Genomic DNA, 14,104 nt, shown 5'->3' with positions numbered 1-14,104 from the left:
GTCCATTCTTATATCATTACTTTCATTGTCATAACAGTTTTTTTATTTACAGAACAATGAATTGATTTTTAAAACGTCTGATTCCTTACTCAAATTAAATAAAAACATTTTATAACATTTTCTTATCATGTGTTTCATGCTGCCCATTTTTGTTTAATAAAAAACGTAGCTGTTTAAAATATTTCTTCTTCTTCTTATTTTTGGCTCATCAACCGTTGTCCGTCAAGGCCTGCCTGTACCACTAGTGTGGTTGGCTTTCAATGACTTTTGGATTACCCCCCATAGCAGGATAGACAGTCCTACGTATGGTGGCACGGCCTATTTGGGGCTTGAACCCATGACGGCCATGTTGTTAAGTCGTACGAATTGACAACTGTACCATGAGACCGGCTAAAAATATTTCAACAGAAAAATATTATTGACTCTTCTAACCATTTAGTTCAACACTTGTAAACAGCTCTTGAAATACTGAAGGGTTTTGAAGAATGAAGTTCAATTTTATCCGGTAAAAAAACTAATTTTAGGGATATATCTACTTAATGCTAAAAATTACACATTTTGCACCGAAAATGTGTACATTTTCGTAACACTATATCCGGTGCATAAAAACTAAGGTCTATGTTTCAATTACGGCTGCTTGTTAATTGTATGATGTTTACTGTCCTTTTGGCCCAAATAAACAAAATGGGTATATCATTGATATTTTTGCAATTACACTTTTTAATACATATATTGGAAACCAGTTCAAATTTTTTGATTATACGGGCATATTTTGAAATGTATGTATAAATAATCACAACATCATCAAAAAAGTGTTTTTTTTTTTTTGTTATGACCTCCTTATGCGAATAAGCGTCGCCTTGTTGTTCAGATGATGCGATAGAAGCATTATTCCATTCGTTAATAACCATTCATAGTTTAAAAGTAACTCGACTTTGTCAACGGTTCTCCAAAAACTTCGCGAACATGTTGTCGTTGTACACGGTGTGCACGATAAATTAGACAGTTACCGACGGAAAAAGAAACACTTTTTTTAAGAAAATCTATCATTTCAGAATTTGTATTTATAGTAGAAAGAGTAGTTTACTATGCTGGCTACAGAAATTGATCAAAACATCCACCCTCGGCATCGATTACAGCCTCTATCTGTCCCCGAAACTTGGAGCAAGCCCTTACAACAGCGTACTTGGAAAGAGCCGTTTACACGGATTTATTGTTTGTGCATAATTGCGCGTTATTGTTGCTGAACGATCTTTTAACTTTAACTTCGCCAAAAACAGAATAGACAAAAGATCTGGTAATTTGGAAGATCAAATGTGATCTCGTAGTAGTTTAGCATTTGGCAGCCGCGTAGTAAAGTTTCGTGTCCTACTGCCACATACGACTTTACTTGGTTTCTTTTCTAATCTATGGCTATAATACAGATTGCATAAGCTTTCGGTAGCTATCTGAATAGAGCTTAAGGCCCTAATTGTAAAAATACGGTGAAATCACGTCCCATTTGGCTAAAACGCAATTTATTCGCACACATTTTGCAGCACTTTTCCTGCAGATTGGCGAGGAAAATGTCGATACGAGCACATTCCGATCGTCAGATGGGCATTATTCTTTTTAAATCTTCCACAAAACCTCCAATGCACTTTTCTTTTTCATTACGAATCATTTTCGTGGTATTAGCACAGGGAAGACATAGCACACTCAATGATGTCCCGGTGCTGCTTTCCGGCGCGTATCATCATGATGCATGTAATCCGTTTCCACAAAACAAGCCGGTTAAACATATTACATGAAATTGGAAGAAAAAAAATCACTTGTTAGTATACAACGTTAGCTTTCAGTTGACGTTTTGCTTGTGTTGATATGCCAAGGAATCAGTTATTATGAGACAAACCGTAAGAGTCAAATTTATCGTGCACACCGTGTATGTGTATGACTTCACAATAGCAAAGAGAAACTCAAAAAGGAAGCGATAAATTGAGTGGTTGATTATGCTTAGTTAGCACAATCTCAGTGGTAGAAAATAGAGTATTTAAACGAAGCATGTTACTTTCTTGAAGTTGTGGACTTACTGTTGTCTAACTTTTAATGAATTTCTTGGAGCATTCTTGGCAAAAAGCAATACAAATATTGATATTGCAATAAACAGAGAGTAATATCAATATCGAATATACATTTAAACACAGCTACATTACATGCTAGTATCACAAAGAAATATTTTACTGTAAGAACTCAAACCTCATAACTTGCTTTTGCTATTTTATAAATATTGTAGGGTAAGTATACCTATAGCGTGTAAGTGGTAAGTGGCTATAGCACCAATTATGGCTACTACGAACAATATTTTCGCTCTAAAACAATCAATTTACTGACAACCACAGATGGATTTTTTATATGATATGATCATTTTAACACATTTGTGCATCATTAGTTCCATGCTACATACTTCGGTTTGTAAAATATCACCCTTTTTTCACCCAACATATTTTGCCAAGATGTTTGGCATCTTTTACCATTTTGCTATGAGCAGCACTGTAGGATATAAGCGATTTTCAAGCATCTAACCATAGTTTTATCTCAAAATCGGCACTTTCTTGCAAAGTGTTAATTATTTAACAACTTCATCATTTCCTAAATTTACCATTATTTCATCAAAAATGTCCCTTTTTCCGTAAGACAATAATTGGTACCATTAACCAACGGTGTATCAAATTTCGCAGTATATCTTGGATACTTTGTCTACAACTGACGATTTGGTCATGGTGCGTAGTGTAAAAGTGAACAAATCGGGATTTTCATTGTTATTTTCGCAAACTAAAGAGTGAATATGTATTTTAAGTATCATTTACTTAAAAGTGTTATAGAATCCAATCGAAGTTTTATCAAAATAACGTAGTTTTGAATACCTTTCATACGGAAAACCGGTAATCTGTACGACGCTCGTGTTGCCCTATTTCCAAGTACGCTCTCGTTCTTCCCTGATCGATAGTTTGGGCAAGTCTTGGACAGAAGTATCTTCAAGATGGTTGGGCAATGGCTAAACCAATTCAAACAGACCACTCTGATGCGTCTCGTACTGAGCCTTTAGCTGGCTTCGGTATAGTTTACAGGTGATGTGAAAGATTGTCAGGAGATATGATGTATGTCCGGACACGGTGTTATCAGTGAAATAGGAAAGTAAAATTTTAAGTAAAATAAAGTAAAAAAGAAAAGTATTAGACCCATCAATTGTGGAATTAATGCGAGTAATAATCAATTATGCCCGTTGTGACTATCAATACAATCAGTGATAGAAAACGGAGATTAGAAATTATTATTATTTTTTGTTTCATGGTGTTTTATACTTTTTGGTGCAATGAGCGTATTATAACTTTATTCCAGTTAAAACAACGTCACAAAAAGATTTTTGGTGTAAATATCGTCGAGTTTTTGCCTACAGCAAATATTGGTACAGCTTTGGCGAATTGCTAGGAACACTATAGTCATAATTAGTACCTTTAGATGTAATTGTTAATCGAAATTTTATACTATTAAGATAAACACTTATTCTCGTGTTCTACACATCTGAGGTTTCAAGAAAACCTGTAGAATGTTTAAGTTTTACTTAATACTTATTTTTGCAGGAGTCAAATCCGTACCTTGATTACATAATATAGCCATAATTGGTCCACTAATCCTTGAAGGACATAGTTGGCAGGAAATTAATCCTTGAAGGATTAATTAAGACAAGAGGCTATATTTTAATTCAAATAAAAAAACTAGAATGAGGAGCAGTTATTTACGAGTAGGCATTTCAAACACACTAAAAAAATATTTCAAAAGACTGTGTAAAAATATTGCCAAAATCAATCAGTTATATCCCACTTTACTGATACCTCAATTAAAATTTTACGATTGCCTACAATGAACTTTACGAATAACCGAAACTACAGTTATCTTTAGCTGAATCACGGCAAAATGATTTTTTTTTTGTAAAAGTTCGTACTTTAACATTGCTGTCACCGATCACAAATGTCAAAATGACCGAGATCTCTGTTTAATTATTGCGTTTGCCAAGATCGGTCATCTGTCATCCGTCATTTTGTTTACATCGTGCAAGGAAAACTAAGTTTGGTCTAATTGTGGTATTAATTAAGGAAATATTCCATATTAAGGAACAAGATAATGTAAGACATTACGATTTTTTTCGTAACATTTGCTTATTTGTTCATATTTTCCATTACAGCTTGTGATGAATATGTAATGTTTGCGAAAACAACTTGAGCTAAGAGCTGCAGCGGTGGAAGCTTCTTATGTGATGTAGTTAAAAATAAATGTTTCTATCCAACATAAATCGATGTTACCGGACGATGTGTGTTATTTTAACATGCTATCAAATCGATGCAACAGTTTTAGGCTATAAAAAAACAAGTATTATCACTATGCGACAATCTTCCGTTTTACTGATATCTGAATTTTCCCAAACCGAAATTTTGGATAAACACGTAATCTGTCATTTGCTAGTATTAGCCAATATTTTCGATTAAAAAGGTTTAACCAAGAACATAGTCGAGATCTGAATTGTGCGAATCTTGGTGATTTTTAAACAAGATTCGACAAACAAATTTGAGAGTTTACATTGTAAAAGGTTGGACTCTTGCTGTGCCAGTTCATACATACCAAGACAATGTGATTTCTGAAAACTGAAAATGATATCTTTGTTTGTTTGAGCTAGAATGCTGAATTTTGAATGAGCATGAATCAAGCAATTCAAATTGACTACCTCTCATCGGAAAATTGGACAAGATTGGAATCAATTGGCTCTAATTATATTATAGTGCCACACAAATTTTACTCAACAACCATCATGGATCCATCATGTAGGCAATCCCTACTGGCGCGATATGTTATGGAACGAGTGTATTATGTTGTTATTTCATGATTGTGCCTCGTATTTCTGGTAGTACCCTATAGACTAGCACATAAAATAACATTTGAACAAAAATCATGTCAAATGGTCAAAAGGTCCAATACTGGACATTTAATCGTTTTGGTTTGTTTCTCTAACTTGTTATTTGTTATTTATTGTTATAATTTCGCCGTTTTGAACGTTTAACGTTATATTTTTTTTTTCATCAAACAACCCAATTGCGTAGAATTAAATATGAATCTAGCAATCCTTCAACTGTTTTGTGGAGTCGTACTAGCATACAGTGGAAATTAGCAAAAAAAGTAAATTACACAGCTCTACAGTTCGCTTGCAAAATTCCTCTACTAAGTAACATTTTAAATACAGTAAGCGTTTGAAAATTTCCATTATTTCCAATCAATTAAATCCAATACAAATCAGCAGTCATATCTATAAAAATGGATTTCATTTGCTTTAGATCATGTGGGGTTTCCTGATCATACGTTCAGACCTTTTGTAATGAAATCAGTGTGACTGAGACAGTTTTAAACAGCTTTAGGAAGCACTTGTGCAGATTGACCACTTTTAAGAGTCCCGTATACTGGTAGTGTCCGAGATACGCAGTACTTGATAAACGCAATAACTGACTAGGCACAAAGCAAACTAAGCGGCCGTGTGCCACCCCAAGTTCTTGAGGGGGACTCGAGAAAAGGAATCCACCATCACTCACAAGTAAATTGGCTTTTCAATCTATATATGATGTTAAATTTGTTATACAACTTGTCGCTTGACACTTCAGAAAGGCCTACATTCGTGGAAGCTCTTACCGTAGGACTCCACACAGCATAACACGGAGCATAACATAACAACTGACAGCTGCCAAACGCTTCAGAAAACGCTTTATTACCGGTACCATTTTTTGAATATCCTTAGTAGGCCGCTCATTTCTCGTTGAAAAGCTACCAACCTACTGCGATGACCGACAGTTAATGAAACGCTTTACCTCCTTTCCTAAGCGTGTTGGGAAGCGTTTGGCAGCTGTCAGTTGTTATGTTGCGCTGCGTGTTATGCTGTGTGGAGTCCTGCGGTTAGGACCTCCAGTTTTTAATAAACTGTCGGTTGACAACTGTCAATATTATACCAAATCTTCCTCCAGTTTAACATCGGTTGCTCGATTACCATTTTTGTATCAGGTCTTTTGATGTGTGTTACGTAGATGGATTTTACTGAAATGATATATGTTGTTAGACGTATGATATGTTGTCCGACTCGTAGAGACCTCTATTGGATAACATAACGGCTTGAAAGAGATTTTACTTTAGTCGAAGGAAGATCTAGATTTAGAACTCCACGATTGCTCAGGAGAGCCAACTGTTCGAGTGGAATGCGAAATCCTCCAGTACCATTCCATAGAAATGCTCTCAAGGCTCTGGATATGATATCTATGTCTGCCTCGCGGGCACTGCATACAGAAGCCACAAACCAAGTTTCGGAAGAAGATAGATGTTGAGAAGTTATACTTTCTGGTATATATTCAGGCATCTCACTCGAAGCATCCATACTAGCTGCCGGAATTTTGCGATGATGATGTTGTGTGTCATTGTGACCCATATATTGTTAGAGAACGAGATTTCCAAGAAACACAATCATTCTTCTGTTCGTAGCCATGGGATTACTATACGATTAGCAATGGTGATCAGTCCAATGCCAATGGCCTCCGTCTTTTCTAGATTAAACTTTGCTCCTCACTCGCTCGATTCAGCATATATGCATTCGTTGTAGCCAGAGGAAACCAACTACTTGGCGTGGTTATCCGGACAAATAATGAGTTCCGCAACCCCATGTGCATCAAAGCTGTCTACAATAGTATCGTTCCTTCGGCTCTGGAATATTCGTGCATAGTCTGAAGCCCAACTACTGCTTCTTCAATTGCTCGACTTGAGGCGATTCAACTTAAACTCACGCGATATGCCCTACGCCTACTTCCCTGGCAGGATCGCAATAATCTTCCTCCGTAAGCTGCGCGGTGCCGCCTTCTAGGCCTTGAACCTCTTTCGGTTAAAAGACGCAATGCACAGTGCTCTTTCATCGCTGGTTTGCTTAATAGCTCTATCGACTCAACGCCTTTGTTGCATCGAGTCGACATCTATGCACCATCCCGAACACTTAGGTCTAGAGAAACTCTACTGCTCGCTCTACCCCGTTCCAGCGCTGGTCGGTCTGACCCTATGTTCCGCATGTCGGCTGTCTTCAATACGGTCTCGGACTGCTTCGACTTCGACTTCTCGACTCAGTGCTTCAAGGAACGGCTTCAAGGAATCCGGCTTTTGCCGTGGCCGCAGTGAATTGCGATACAAACGTGTAGGGTAACTGTGACCGTTTTCGGCAGTGTACCTTTTTGGCAGGGTAAATAAAAACCTTAAATTATACAAAAACGCATTGAAAATAGTCACAGAATATATTTTTAAATAGAGATATGCTCATTTGTTATTCATATACAAAGTTTCACATCATTTTTTAGCATATTTTTCAAGATATCCAACCAAATATGCAGAATTCCAAATTTATCGACAGATTTGCTCTGCGAGATACTGTTTAAACTTCAAAGCATACTAGATTTTGTTATGGAACAAACCGTCTAATTGCGTGTCGATGTATTGATGAGGAAGAACACTATAAATCCACCTGATATATACACTCACTTTGCGTAGCACGAAGAAAGAAACCAAAACTTACGTGACGGCTAGTTCTTGGATTAAAACGATGATTTGAAAAATGCTGTGATATATTGGCAACAAAATGTGATATATTGGCAACATTTATTGAATCCGTTCAGTCAGCAAGCAAGGAGCAGTGTAACATTCGAACCAAATACGGTATCATACTTAAAGTATGGAACTTATCAGAGTGTCCTTGAATACATCATTTTGTTTCATTCAACAGACTGATCGATTGATCTCAAATATCGTGTAAAATTTTGAAAACTTAGGATAGGCTTAAAAAAAGTGTATTGAACAATCATCAAAGCACCCAGTTTGTTATGGATTTCACTGTCAAAGCAGGTTTTCTTCTTATTTTCGTTTTTAGACGTCAAATTGCACTGGATAAGCCCACCAGATATATCAGCTCACTTTGGTTGTTGTACAATGGTTGACTAATCTTCTCTATCAAATGTATCTACCGAATAAAGTGTTGGTAAAATTTGTATTCGATATTCGGTCCACACGGGGTGGAAACCAAGCTTAGGGTAAGTGTACCAATTATGGCTGTAATATGTCATCAAGATACCGATTTTACGCCTGTAAAAATAAGTATTGAGTAAAATTTCAAACTTCTTCATGTTTACTTGTAGCTTACAATGTGTAGAACACGAGAGTTTTTTTTTATATTTTGACTCAATGTTTAGCGAAACAATAGAAAATTTCGATTAAAAATTGTATCTCAAGTTACCAATTATGGCTATAGTGTTCCTAGCAATTCGCCATAGCTGTACCAATTGTGGCTGTAAGCTAAAACTCGTGGATATTTACATCAAAAATTACTTTGTGATATTGTTTTAACTGAAATCAAGTATTAATAAGTTCACTGCACCAATATAAGTATGTAATCACCATTAAATACGTAAAATTAACATTTTAAAATATCCGTTTTCTATCACTGGTTGTATTGATATCCACGCTCAATTAATCGCACAATGGATGAGGCTAATCCTAAAAAAATACTTTCGTACACCTTTCTGATGACACCGTGCTTGGACACACACCTGACAATCCTTCATATCACCTGGAAGCTATACCGAAGCCAGCTACTGTTTCAGCGCGATACGAAGTGGAGCACAAATCAGGGTGGTCTGTTTGAATTTGTTTAAATGAAGAATCGTAGCCATAGTTCAACTATTTTCTGACCAAGATGCTTGCGGCCAAGACTAGCATTAACTATGGCTCAGGGAAGAACAAGAGCGCATTTGGCAATAAGGCGACACGAGCGGCTTCAGTTTTTGCTTTCTTCGTATGAAAGTCATTCATGGCTGTATTATGTTGGTGAAACTGATTCGATTTCATTATACTGACTATTCCACTGATTACTGATTCGAACACTTTACAAATAAATGATGCTTAAAACACATATTAACACTTTACGCCAGGACTCCACACAGCATAACACGGAGCGCAACATAACAACTGACAGCTGCCAAACGCTTGAGAAAACGCTTGGGAAAGGAGGTTAAGCGTTTCATTAACCATCGGTCATCGCAGTAGGTTGGTAGCTTTTCAACGAAAAATGAACGGCCTACTAAGGATATTCAAAACATGGTTTATGCGCGTTTTATGAAGCGTTTAGCAGCTGTCAGTTGTTATGTTGCGCTCCGTGTTATGCTGTGTGGAGTCCTGCGGTTACCCTTTATTATTACATGAACTGTTTGAACTATTTTGATTTGAACATAGTGGGGTGCGATCGATTCTCATGGTTTGCGATCCATAGCTATATCAATCGAAGGATAGTGAGAACAAGTGTATTTCAGAAACATTTTGATACGAGACCTAATGATAAATTAAACTAGTAACTAAGTCACTTTTCTAGACTCTATCGAAGTGGATGTCAAAAATGACAATATTTTACCATATTGTACGCAATACTGAATTTGTCAATCATGAAATATATTAAAGTAATCATTGTATCTAGGCAACTACTATCACCGTTCCTCTTCGATTGAGTTTGAAAAAGTGGCTCATTTTTAAAACACTATAAAGCATAGAGTAAAGCTCTGTAATGAGGCAGTTGAAATGGTTACATTATTTTAATTTAATACGGACATGACCACTCAACATAGTCAATTTACCTCTAATGACTTTTTACAAAAGATTTTAGAACTATATTAGCAAATTTTAGCAAGCTAATCAATTTTATAAAATATCGTAGCAAGTGTGCTATAGAGACTGTCTTTTTTTTTCGATGAGCATGAGTCCGACTTAAGAAACAAAACTGTTCAAAAACTGAAAACTGAAATGACAAGAAAACATAGGCAAAACGTGTACAAAAGTGACAGCGGCCGCCACTACATGTAGATGTTTTTTCTTTCGTTTTTTAATGCCGCATGTCTGACATACCCAGCAACTCAGAACGTACAAAAAATGACAAGACACTCGAAACTAACTTTCTCAAATACAGTGAATCCTCTCTTATTTGACACCTCTCTAATTTGAAAAACCTCTCTTATTTGAACATTTTGCAAAGTCCCTTGATTTCCAGTACATTTTTGTTCCTCTAATTTGGAAAACCTCTGAAATCTGTGTCCCTCTTATTTGTGTATGGTGTTGCCATGGTTATTGAATGATGTATGCTCAAATTGGCAATCATATGCACAGTTTCCTATAGCAGTTAAGTTAAGGCTGCATACTAAATGTTCTTTCTCTTTCTTGTTTGTATGGACCTTTCATTCACTTTCAACCTCTCTAATTTGAAAACCCCTCTTATTCGACAGTCCCATCGCCTCTCAAATAAGAGAGGGTTCACTGTACACTAAAACAGCGCGTTATAACATCGTCAGTAAAACAGGAACAAAGTGTTCAGAACCAACGTTCTTGTAAAATAAAGGTAAACGGTATCAACAGTAGCTTTCAAATCTCACTATATATAAAATCGAAAATCGCCACAATGACGTGAGAGTAATCATTCAGCGAGAGAGAGAGAGAGAGAAAGCGGTGAGAGCAGAGCTCTCTTAGCAACGCGCGTTGCTGCGAAAGGACTTGCTCCAAGCACCACTGCTCGCGGCACTGCGGGCTCGCAAGTAATGAGGACAATGGTTACTTAGATTTTTTTTTTACACAAACCGATTCGAAATCACCTGGTATTGAATATAATGCATTTTTTTTAATATTTTAAGATGCAAATTAGCCACCTGATGATAATGTGTCCCATCATACCCCTTCCCATTATTCATCAAGATATTCAAGGCAATATTTAAAAAAAATGTTTGAAAACTATGCAAAATAGCTTAATTGTGAAATGGTTGATATTCCAATTAAGTCAATCATTCATAAAGCCAACCATACTCATTATTGGTGCTTAAGCACCTCGAATACTACATACACCGTCGTCATCGGCAGATAAGTGTGGTACAGAATATCCTGTAAAACGGGTGGCTATACCCAGGACGTCGAACATGTACACTCCCTCAAGACTTAATTCATTACCACGTAGCCGGATATTCAATCCTTACTACGTGCGGACGGTCAATTCTGGGCTTGAACGCATGACGGGCATGTTAATGAGTCGTTCGAGTTGACGACCACCCAAATCTACTACTCCCTCAAATCTACTACTCCACATTATTGGCTGAGTTGGGACAAGGAAAACGCAAGACAATAACAGACGGATGTAGTCGAGAGACCCTATGCGGCCATATGATAAAAAGCCTTGCTGAAATTTCGAGCGAGAAAGCGGCGGATGTTGACGGCTTGAAAGTTAAAACTGAATTTGTAACTATTTGCTCGCGGGCGGGAAGAACTACTTATTTCAGGATGTCCTTCAGGAACAAAGCACTAAAGGGAGAGATGGTTCATTGCGCAACATGACTGCAACATACTGCGCGTTAGGTGAGACAACCGTGCGCACTGCATTTAGCCGGATCAGCATCAACTGCAGAATGATCCACAATGAAACTATGCTTACTGTAACGTGCCCAAGAAGGCTGAAAAGATTCTGACTGTATCTATCAAGAGTGATGACGATATCTACCATGTGATGCTATCACCGTACTATGGTGTTGATTAAGAACAACCACGTTATAATCAAGGACACGTCAAATTAGAAGCAAAATCTGAAAAATGTGGATCGTCAAGAGTAAATAAAGTGGTTTGCAAGTAAACGTGAATTTAGTTAATTGATCTGGAAAGGCTGTAACAGTGTTGAACCATTTTTTTCTATAACAGTATAGATTGGAATATTAGAACTACACATGTGGAATGGTTATTTGAGAGGATATGTTCTCTGTTGAAATTTGATATTTGGCGCAACAATAACAATTGTCTCATACACATATACCAATTCCATTCAATACTTCAAAACCAGTTTCAGGATAATAAAAAAAAATTTTGACGGCGTTTTTGGAAATGACCTTTTTGAAATTTAAGACCGGGAAAATTTACATTGAAAATGTTCTAAGCATCGATTACTTATTACCTAACGTATGAAACATAAGTCGAAAAAAAGAGTAGAAATGGAATTCGAACCACGTGCGATATCATATTATTGTAGTTCAATTTTACATTTATGGGCACAAAAAACAGAAGATGGATCAAAACAGAAGTGAGCATTTCAAAACATTTATGTTTTTAAGTACGCAATTGGGATTGGATCTAAACATGTTGTATATGTGTTAACGGCACCCTAATTTTTTAATCCACTGCACATCAATACGTTACTCAATGAACACGTTGTTGAGGTTACTATTTAGCTATGCTCTCTATAAAATCACACCTATAACTAAAAAGTAATAATCAAAAAATTATACATTTGTGTCAACAGAGGCATGGAACGTATCAGTTCGAAAATACAAAATTGCGTGACTTGGCTCAAAAGTAGCCTCATCGATATTTAACGTTTCTGCAAAGTACAGTAAGAACTGTCCAAGAAGTTACAAGGTTAACACATTTGTGGTGTAACGCATAAGAACAAATAGATGTTTGAGTTATGGTTGTTGCCACTGAACGTGTAGAGTTTGAAAAAAATTCTTAATTTGAGGACATCCGATAGATTTTACCGGGCCTTAACTAGTAAATTTATAAAATAACACGGAACACCAGGGTTTTTTGTCAATTTTTCCCAAAGGTTGGATCATCCTCCATAATCATCCCATAATAATTAATTTCAAAATGGCATAGCACAAGAAAGCAAATAGCTAGTATTGAGTTAAGGGGCGAATAATGGAATTAAGCGACCAGAACCAATGTAATGAATTGTGAAGAAAATTAAGTTTATGTATAAATAAATACTACTACTACACGGAACTAACTGTATACCCCCGATCCAAATGTTAGTAAGTCAAAACTTCTTTTGATTATAAATAAAACTATTTTCGATCATGGCAACTCAGAAACATTCCGCAGGAGCCAAAGCCTCTCTAAACCATACTAACAACAACAACAACTCAGAAACATTCGGACTGTCAAGATTCGACTATGCACACTTTACAAATCTATCATCTCATAATATCTATTCCGGCAAGAGAATCCGCTTCAGGGTTTCTATGATCGCCTGGACGATCAAAAGTCAATTAGTCCGCTTGATAAAGTGATCAATTAGGGAGCCTACGGTGCATCAATCAGAAAATTGGACAAATCTACCTTGAGTTCATTAAATCTTCGTCCATTGAATCATTTATGTCCAGGAATAAATCTTTTTTTCAAATAGTTTAACTGTTATTTTAAATGAAGAATTATATTTTGCAACAACTATAATTGATTTAGGCCTGCCTTAAGGTCCGTTCAGCTATCTTCTGAAAATGAATGAGAGATTTCATTTCATTTCATTTCATTGTTGCTCTTGTTGTTTGTACAGTTTTAAGAGGCTTTGTCTCCAGCGGATTTCTTTCGCCTCTCTTCATTTCAATGTGATAAAATGCTGTGAAACGTACTAACTTCCCTGTAGCAACTACTAAATTAAATTCACAATTTCATATATCATTGTTTGAATGTTAATGTTGTCAAACATACCGTTAAGTCTCAGTAAAGTAAATCAATCACGTAGAAAGAAGAACTGTTTTATTAGGGTAGTATAGAACTGAGATATATATATATATATATATATATATATATATATATATATATATATATATATATATATATATATATATATATATATATATATATATATATAAATTAAATTAAAATCTAGAAACTGCAATGTAAAATTCAGTTATATTCAAAACGAGATTCGTTAAAACCTTTACATTTGAGATTCAGGTTGAATATTGTCTATGACGCTTATTCTATTCTCGGTATCAATGTATCTCGTCGTCGAGTTTAATAAAGCTAAAAAAAACTATCTAACAAAATTACCGCGCTTCTAATAGTTGCTTCAAGGTTTGTGTCAGTCATTGAAACGTGTCAAGTAGTAAAGTTTTATATATGAAATTGTCTACGTTGCCAGCCATCGAAAACGTATCGAAAGAACGATTCTAGAGTCAATTCAAACCAGTTGTTCTTGATGTCTAAATTA

At 36.0% G+C, this 14,104-nt stretch overlaps 1 protein-coding gene across 10 annotated transcripts in view; it reads left to right on the top strand.

The window, feature by feature from the left end:
- LOC120961603 (homeotic protein ultrabithorax) overlaps nt 1-14,104 on the top strand; it is a 270,884-nt gene that overhangs the window by 194,897 nt on the left and 61,883 nt on the right. Inside the window, exon 3 of one of the 10 annotated variants that reach the window (XR_007452172.1) lies at nt 7,948-8,132. The exons of the other annotated variants lie outside the window; for them this stretch is intronic. The gene's annotated coding sequence lies outside the window, so the exon portion shown is untranslated. The remainder of the gene's footprint in view (nt 1-7,947; nt 8,133-14,104) is intronic. 10 annotated transcript variants of the gene reach the window in all.

This window comes from Anopheles coluzzii, chromosome 2 (genome assembly GCF_943734685.1).
Source record: "Anopheles coluzzii chromosome 2, AcolN3, whole genome shotgun sequence".
In the NCBI taxonomy this organism is placed as follows: Eukaryota; Metazoa; Arthropoda; class Insecta; order Diptera; family Culicidae; genus Anopheles; species Anopheles coluzzii.
Note: the sequence above shows the minus strand (reverse complement) of the source record. Positions and strands in the feature narration are given on the sequence as shown.